The 7409-nt window shown below is 44.2% G+C and overlaps 1 pseudogene; it reads left to right on the top strand.

The window, feature by feature from the left end:
• Positions 1 to 278: 278 nt before the first annotated feature.
• On the top strand, positions 279 to 3725 carry LOC119349931 (annotated as a pseudogene).
• The last annotated feature ends 3684 nt before the right edge of the window (positions 3726 to 7409 follow it).

The raw sequence follows: 7409 nt of genomic DNA, 5'->3' as shown, positions 1-7409 counted from the left end.
CTTTTCCATGCTTCTTTTTCTTTTGCTTTCCTTTTCTCATTTTCTATTTTCTTCACCTTTGCATATTCCATTTCTATTTGGAAATGGCCCTCATTATATTTTAAAATGGTTTAGGCACACTTAAAAAATGATTATGGGTAACTTTTTAAAAAAAAACTCGTGTATTCTGAAAATATTTTTCTCATATTAGAATTTTTTATCTTGTTTTTAAAAATGCCCATTGCGTCTTAAAAAATGTTCATCATCTATTTCATAAAAATACATAATAACTTTTGGAAATGCTCATAGTGCAAGGTCAAGCTCTGGATCAGCCACCTGGCATCCAGGTCAAGCTCTGGGCAAGGGATGTCAAGGACCTGTCCTATGAGATTGAAGACAACGTCGACAGATTTCGGGTGCGCCTTGAGTTCCAGGAACAAAAGAAACCGCACAACTTTATGGGTCTCATCCATAGAAGCATGGACATGCTGACAAAGGGCAAGATCCGACACAAAATTTGCGTCGATATCAAAGACATCAAGAGCCGGATCAAGGAGGTCAGTGAGAGGCGTGAAAGGTACAAGGTTGACAGTGTTGTGCCGAAGCCCACTGGCACAAGTACTGATACCCTTCGCCAATTATCCTTATTCAAAAAGGTGACAGAGCTTATTGGCACCAAAGAGAAGAGCCTTGAAATAGTCAGGATGCTGATGGAGGGCGACGAGGTGTTCACTAGCTGAACACGATCTCTCTTGTTGGCTTTGGAGGCTTAGGGAAGACAACTCTTGCTGATGTGGTGTATAAGAAGCTTCGCGGTGACTTCAATTGTGGAGCTTTTGTTTCTGTGTCTCTTAAGCCTGACATGAAGAAGCTTTTGAAGAGTTTGCTCCATCAACATGACAAGGGCAAGTACACGAATATCATGGATGAGTTAGCATGGAGCGAAACACAACTCATCAGTGAGATAAGAGATTTCCTTCAAAGCAAGAGGTATGTATGCTGGTGTACCTGTGACTGATCTTTTATCTACTAGTTCTTATTAGTTCCGGAGTTCATGTAGGAAAGTTTTCCTACGGCTGATCTATCATTACATTTACTTCCATATTTTTCATGTTATCCGGCTTTGATGAGTGTTGAGCAAATACCTCTGTCCAAAAACAAGATTTATTATAAAATTACCAAGAATATATCTAAAAATAATGAATAGATCATGAAAAAGTAGAGTCTATCCAGTTCTTAAATTCTTGTAGACAGAAAATGGTCAAATAATCTTTGAAGTTATATAAATAAATATGCTCGTTTTGCATTTAAAACTGTATGGCTCTAATATAAATTTTATAATATTATAATTGTGAATAAAATAATTAAATAATTTTGCTATATCATGTACTTGCTTATATGTTTGTATCTGTCTTTATTATTTATAATGTTACTCTCTTCTGGATCTTCTTCTCATTATAGTCTTTTCTCTACAAAAATTAGGTGCAGTTTAAATGTTGGTATTGAATTCATGCTCGAGCTAGTTGCTCCAAAAGTCTGATGATGGTAACATTGTTAACATGTACTCTTAACAGTAATGATGTATTGACACTGGTAACCACACAACTCCAATGCTATTCTAGTATAAAATCCGGTAGCACCTCCCCTATCTCAAGAATATCCATGACGGTCAATTGAATAGCATAAATGCATAATACAATCACAAGTATATATCTGAACTAGTGCATGGATCTCACGAGGTGGTATTTGCCCCCATGGTGCTCGATGGCTCCTCCAGCCCTGTTTTCTTTATTAAGTTTCAAATTATCAACTGTCTGAATTAGTGAAAACCTAGATCAATCTATAGAGTTAGTCTAAATTGGTCACTTCGACGAAATGAACAGAACTACCAAGTCTGATCATCAAACACAGGTTAGGTTTTAAATTAGATTTCGATTTGTAGATTCCTACTCAAGAACCATGTTTAATCCGTTAATCCTGCAATAGGGTCAGGTTATTGATGGAATGTTACTTGATTAGTCATGTTCTGGTTATTCACTGTTGTAATATTTCACTTAGGTAGCTGAACAATGCTCAAAGGACATACCCTAGCTTTACTAATGTATGGCCTTTTGGTATTCCCTCGCAGGTACTTCATTCTCATTGATGACGTATGGGATAAATCTGCATGGAAGACTATTAGATGTGCTCTGATTGAGAATGAATGCGGTAGTAGAGTAATTGCAACAACTCGCATTCTGGATGTTGCCAAAGAAGTTGGTGGTGTTTATCAGCTTAAACCTCTTTCTACTATTGTCTCAAGAAAGTTATTCTACCAAAGAATATTTGGAGATGAGGACAAGCGCCCTCATATTCAGTTGGCTGAAGTAAGTGAGAACATTTTGCCGAAATGTGGTGGAGTGCCATTGGCTATCATTATACTGGCTAGTATGTTGGCTAGTAAAAAGGAACATCAAAATACATATACGTATTGGTACAAGGTGTACCAATCTATGGGTTCTGGACTAGAAAATAACCCTGACCTGAAGGACATGAGAACGATACTATATGTCAGTTATTATGACCTACCTCCAAACCTTAAGGCTTGTTTACTGTATCTCAGCTTGTACCCAGAGGATTATTTGATTAAGACCAAAGAGTTGATATGGAAATGGATAGGTGAAGGATTGGTTCGTGCAGAGCAGGGAAGGAGCTTGTATGAAATAGGAGAGGATTACATTGCTGAGCTCATTAACAAACGCTTGATCCAATCGACGGATATCAAATTTGCTGATAAGGCGAGATCTTGTCGTGTACACGATATGGTTCTTGACCTTATCACTTCCTTGTCTAATGAGAAGAACTTTCTCGCAACATTGGATGGTCAGCAGACCAGGTCCCTACCCGGTAAGATCCGTCGACTGTCTCTCCAAACAAGTAATGAAGAGGATGTGGAGCAAATGCCAACCATGAGCAGCTTGTCCCATGTGAGATCACTTACTGTGTTCAGTAAAGACCTCAGTTTGTTGCCAGCACTTTCAGGTTTTTTTGTCCTACGTGCATTGGATTTAAGTGGTTGTAGGAAAGTGGGTGATCATCATTTGAAGGATATATGCAATTTATTTCATCTGAGGTATCTGACTCTAAAAGGGACATATATCACTGAGATCCCGAAAGAGATCAGTAATCTACAGCTTCTGCAAGTGATAGACATAAGGTCCACCAAAATGAAAAAATTGCCATCAACGTTTGTTCAGCTAAGACAACTGGTGTTCATTGACATGGGTAATAGGATGGTCTCTACGTTGCTTCTAAAAGCAATGTCCACCTTGCCCTCCCTCTCTTCCCTTGCAATTGGATTAAGAGAACTGACAAAGGAAGACCTCGAGATACTTGGGAGCATGCCATCTCTGAGTGACCTCTCTATATTCTTAGCGGGTCAGGGAGAAGTCGCAGATAAAATGCTAGTCATTGACAATGGTTGTCCCTTCCGATCTCTCACAAGGTTCAGTATAGAGAATAGCGGCTTCATTGGTTTCATGTTTGCACAAGGAACCTTGCAAAAGCTCCAGATCCTGGAGTTAGAGATTTCTGGTAAGAGAACAAAAGACCAATTTGGGCTGGAGAACCTCTCTTCACTGGAGCATGTCTATGTGGTGTGTCGTGGTAGTGATGGTGGGCTCACCGATGCACTTCAGAGAGAGATTGATATTAATCCCAACAAGCCCACACTGACGGTGAAGAAGAACAAGGTAAGTCCACGCTGATTCACCTTTGTTCACCCTTGCAAGCAGCATGCTTATTAGTTCAGTACCTTAGTAACTTAACTAGAGTTACTTGTCTGCTCTTTACTAGAGTACGTGTATAGGGATTCTTACTCCATTTGGGTTATTGACGCTTCAAGTACTACGAGTAGTTCAGTCCGCGCAGCTTCATAGGCTAGTGAGTTTAAAATGCATGCGGCCGCAAAGCCAGCGCGTGAGCAGCGAAGTGCGATCTCTGTGCTTCTTGAAAAAACCGTGCGTGCTGTGTGTGTGCTCGGAGTTGCGCGTGCGTTGCTGCGTGTTTTGCACTGTGTACGTGTGCGATCCAACCCTCTCCACAAAGTCGCCACTATTAGAGGGAATAAAGAGGGATATGGTGGAATTGTTGTTCTATTGTTTGAGCTTCGTCGGCATGTATGTGCATGATCAACTTAGAGTACAACATAAGGCAGAACAAATCTTAGTCTATCTCAAATTTCCTAACTAATCACGATACTCAACATCCCCGCAGTCATAATGCTAGCGACGCAGACAGACATCAGCCCACAGCTGTAACAGTCGAATCATCACGCAAGTCGTGGCTGCAGTGAGAACTGACGAGGTTGCTAAATCAAGGCGGTAGCCCTTTGTGACGATGTCGATGCACCCGAGAGGATAGGGTGGTATATACCCGTGGTCAAGGTAGCCATGCGAGGGACGCCATGATCGATGTGGAGTCGGGGTGGCCGGTATCAAGATAGTCGCCGTGGACCAGGAAGAAGAGTGGCGGCGGCGGCCTGAGGGGGCGGCGGCTAGGTTAGAAGCACGGCAACTGTGCTCGAAGTAGGCGAGCAAAACCCCAAGAGCATGATAAATACCAGCGCGGACGTTGGCATTCCCGCGCCTAGAATGGCGACGCAGCGTCTACCACACAAAAGTCGACATGTTTGGAAGGCGAAGTGGACAGTATGCCGCGGCGCTACGGCTCGAAGGGGTGACGCAACGAAAGCGTGTGGGTCGGGGCAACGGCGGGGAAGACCTCAGGGCGGCGGCAGGGACCGCGTGCCACGCTCGCTACGGCCCAATGGGGCAACGCAGCGGCAGTGCGAGGGCCGGTGCAACCATGGGAAGGAAATGAAATAGACAACCTCGGGGTGACGGTAGACCGTGGGCCGCGGCACTACGGCCCAAAGGGGCGACGCAGCGACAGGGCAACCGCGGGACACTCACGAGCCAATGGCAAGGACCGCCAGGGCAACGTAGCGGCAGCGCAAGGGTCGGTGCAGCCACGGGGAGTCGGGGACAACCTAAAGCGGATGGCCTCGAGACGGCCTGGAGCGGACGGCCTCGAGGCAACCACCCCCGCACCTGGCCCTGACGACAATGAATCCGTCCGCCACCGATGACTAACGAACGGCGGTGCTGGAGGAAGGGAAGCCACATGAAGGCGAGCAATAGGAACATGCGGCGTGGCGCGCGCTCCACCTTGATGTCCAGAGCTCCGAGTGCAGCCGTTGCCCGTCCTTTGCGCTGCCAACGTCTGCTATACGACACAAAACATTGTCCAGTAGCCTCGGTTCGTCTCTCGGTGTCTAGGGTGGAAGGAATCCACCCAGGAGGCTCTATATCACCCCCACAGCGTCCTTCGTCTCCGCCTCCGGCTAGTCACCGCCGCGATGCGATCTCCCACTAGTAGAAAAAGGGTCAAACGTGAAGCACATTAGTGCCGGTTTGTATTAGAGTCGGCACTAATGCATACATTAGTGCCAGTTCCAACGGCTAGCCGGGCCGCTCTCATTAGTACCGGTTCGTGGCTAACCTTTAGCACCGGTTCGTGCCACGAACCGGTACTAATGAGGGTGGTGGCAGGATGTTGTCAGTCTGGGCCCCCTCCAGCACCTTTAGTACCGGTTCGTGCCACGAACCGGTACTATAGGTCGATGTACATAAACCCTTCGTCCACCCGAGCCACTCTGTTCTTCCCCTTTCCCCTCACTTCTCCTCTGTTCTTCCCCTTTCCCCTCGAGCTCCTCACAAATTTTGCCCAAAATTTGTCAAGATTTGAAGGCCCCCATCCATTCAAATGACCACAAAGGTTAGCAACTTTGTCCTTTCAACTCTCATTGCTAGATTAGCTCTTCCCATGCTTTGTATAGTTACTAATTTGTGAGTTTAGTAATTTGGGAGGAAATATATATATGTGCTAGTATTTGATTTATATGCAATTTGAGGTAAAAAATAACACTTAGTTTGCATATGTAGGTGTGGTTTACTTAGTGCCTTCTAAATCTCCGTCGTAACCACCGTCGATCGCCCGCACCGTCCCGTCATCGGCACCACCTTGTGGTGAGCCTCTTGTTCATGTAATTTTATATAAAAAATTAATGTTTGTGTGATTTGGATATATAGTTAATCATGTAATAATTATCTTACCCGTACGTTGTTTGTTATACATAGTGCCATGGTTTTGATATCCGTCCTCGTCGGCCCTCGTCCTTGTTATGATTCGGATGTGGTATATTCTCTTTTAAAACTATTAGTTGCATTTCGTGTTTATGACAAATTATGCCCATCAAGTTGACATAGATATTTTTATCTAGGATGTATGTGAACCGGAAATTCCAACCGACCCTATTGTCGAGAGGTTAAATTTAGTTGAAAGAGAAAACGAGTACTTGAAAGAAAAATTGAAAAGAATTGAGGGGGAGAAGATGGAATTGGAGTTGCATGTTGCCGATGTCGTCGATGATCACAAGATCAAGATGGAGAAAATGCGCTTGAAGAATAGAAAGATTAGAAAATATGCCATCGATAGTGAGGCTTGGTATCATTATGCTGTTGGATCAATTGTTACCTTAGTTGCAATCTTGATCGCATTTGTTGTTGCATTTAAATGCTTTAGCTAGAGAGTTATTTGTTTGTTGCATTTAAGTGTTGTATAAACTTTATGTATGAACTTGTATTAATTTGGTCTATTCGGTGTTGTGTAATGAAGATGAGCCGGCAATGGATGTACGATGACCGATGCTCTCACCAGTTCGTTGAGGGCGTGCATACTTTTCTGCTTGCGGCTGAGGCAAACAAGCGGGCGGATGGTTTTATGCCTTGTCCATGTGGTGTCTGTAAGAATGGTCACAATTACTCTACGTCAAGAACCATTCACGTCCACCTGTTTGAGTCCGGTTTCATGCCCCACTATAATGTTTGGACCAATCACGGAGAAAGAGGGGTTATGATGGAAGACAATGAAGAAGAAGAGGACGACGACAACTATCCTGGCCATGGGTTCCCTGAATACGATGATACAACAATGGAGGAAGAAGCTAAGCCGGTAATGCGGGAAGAAGCTAAGCCGGCAATGCGGGAAGAAGCTGAAGAAGAGGCATCAGATGAGCCCGTTGATGATCTAGGTCGGGCCATTGCCGATGCAAATAGAAACTGCGCAAGTGATTTGGAGAAGAAGAAGTTGCAGCGCATGTTAGAGGATCACAAAAAATTGTTGTACCCGAATTGCGTAGGTGACAAGAAAAAGCTGGGCACCACACTGGAATTGCTGCAATGGAAGGCAGAGAATGGTGTATCTGACAAAGGATTTGGAAAGTTGCTGGTAATGATAAAGGATATGCTTCCAAAGGACAACGAATTGCGCGAGAGTACGTACGAAGCAAAGAAGGCTGTCTGCCCTCTAGGGTTAGAGGTGAAAAAGAT

Source organism: Triticum dicoccoides, chromosome 1B (assembly GCF_002162155.2).
Source record: "Triticum dicoccoides isolate Atlit2015 ecotype Zavitan chromosome 1B, WEW_v2.0, whole genome shotgun sequence".
Taxonomy (NCBI): domain Eukaryota; kingdom Viridiplantae; phylum Streptophyta; class Magnoliopsida; order Poales; family Poaceae; genus Triticum; species Triticum dicoccoides.
This window is presented reverse-complemented; position numbering and strand designations above follow the sequence as displayed.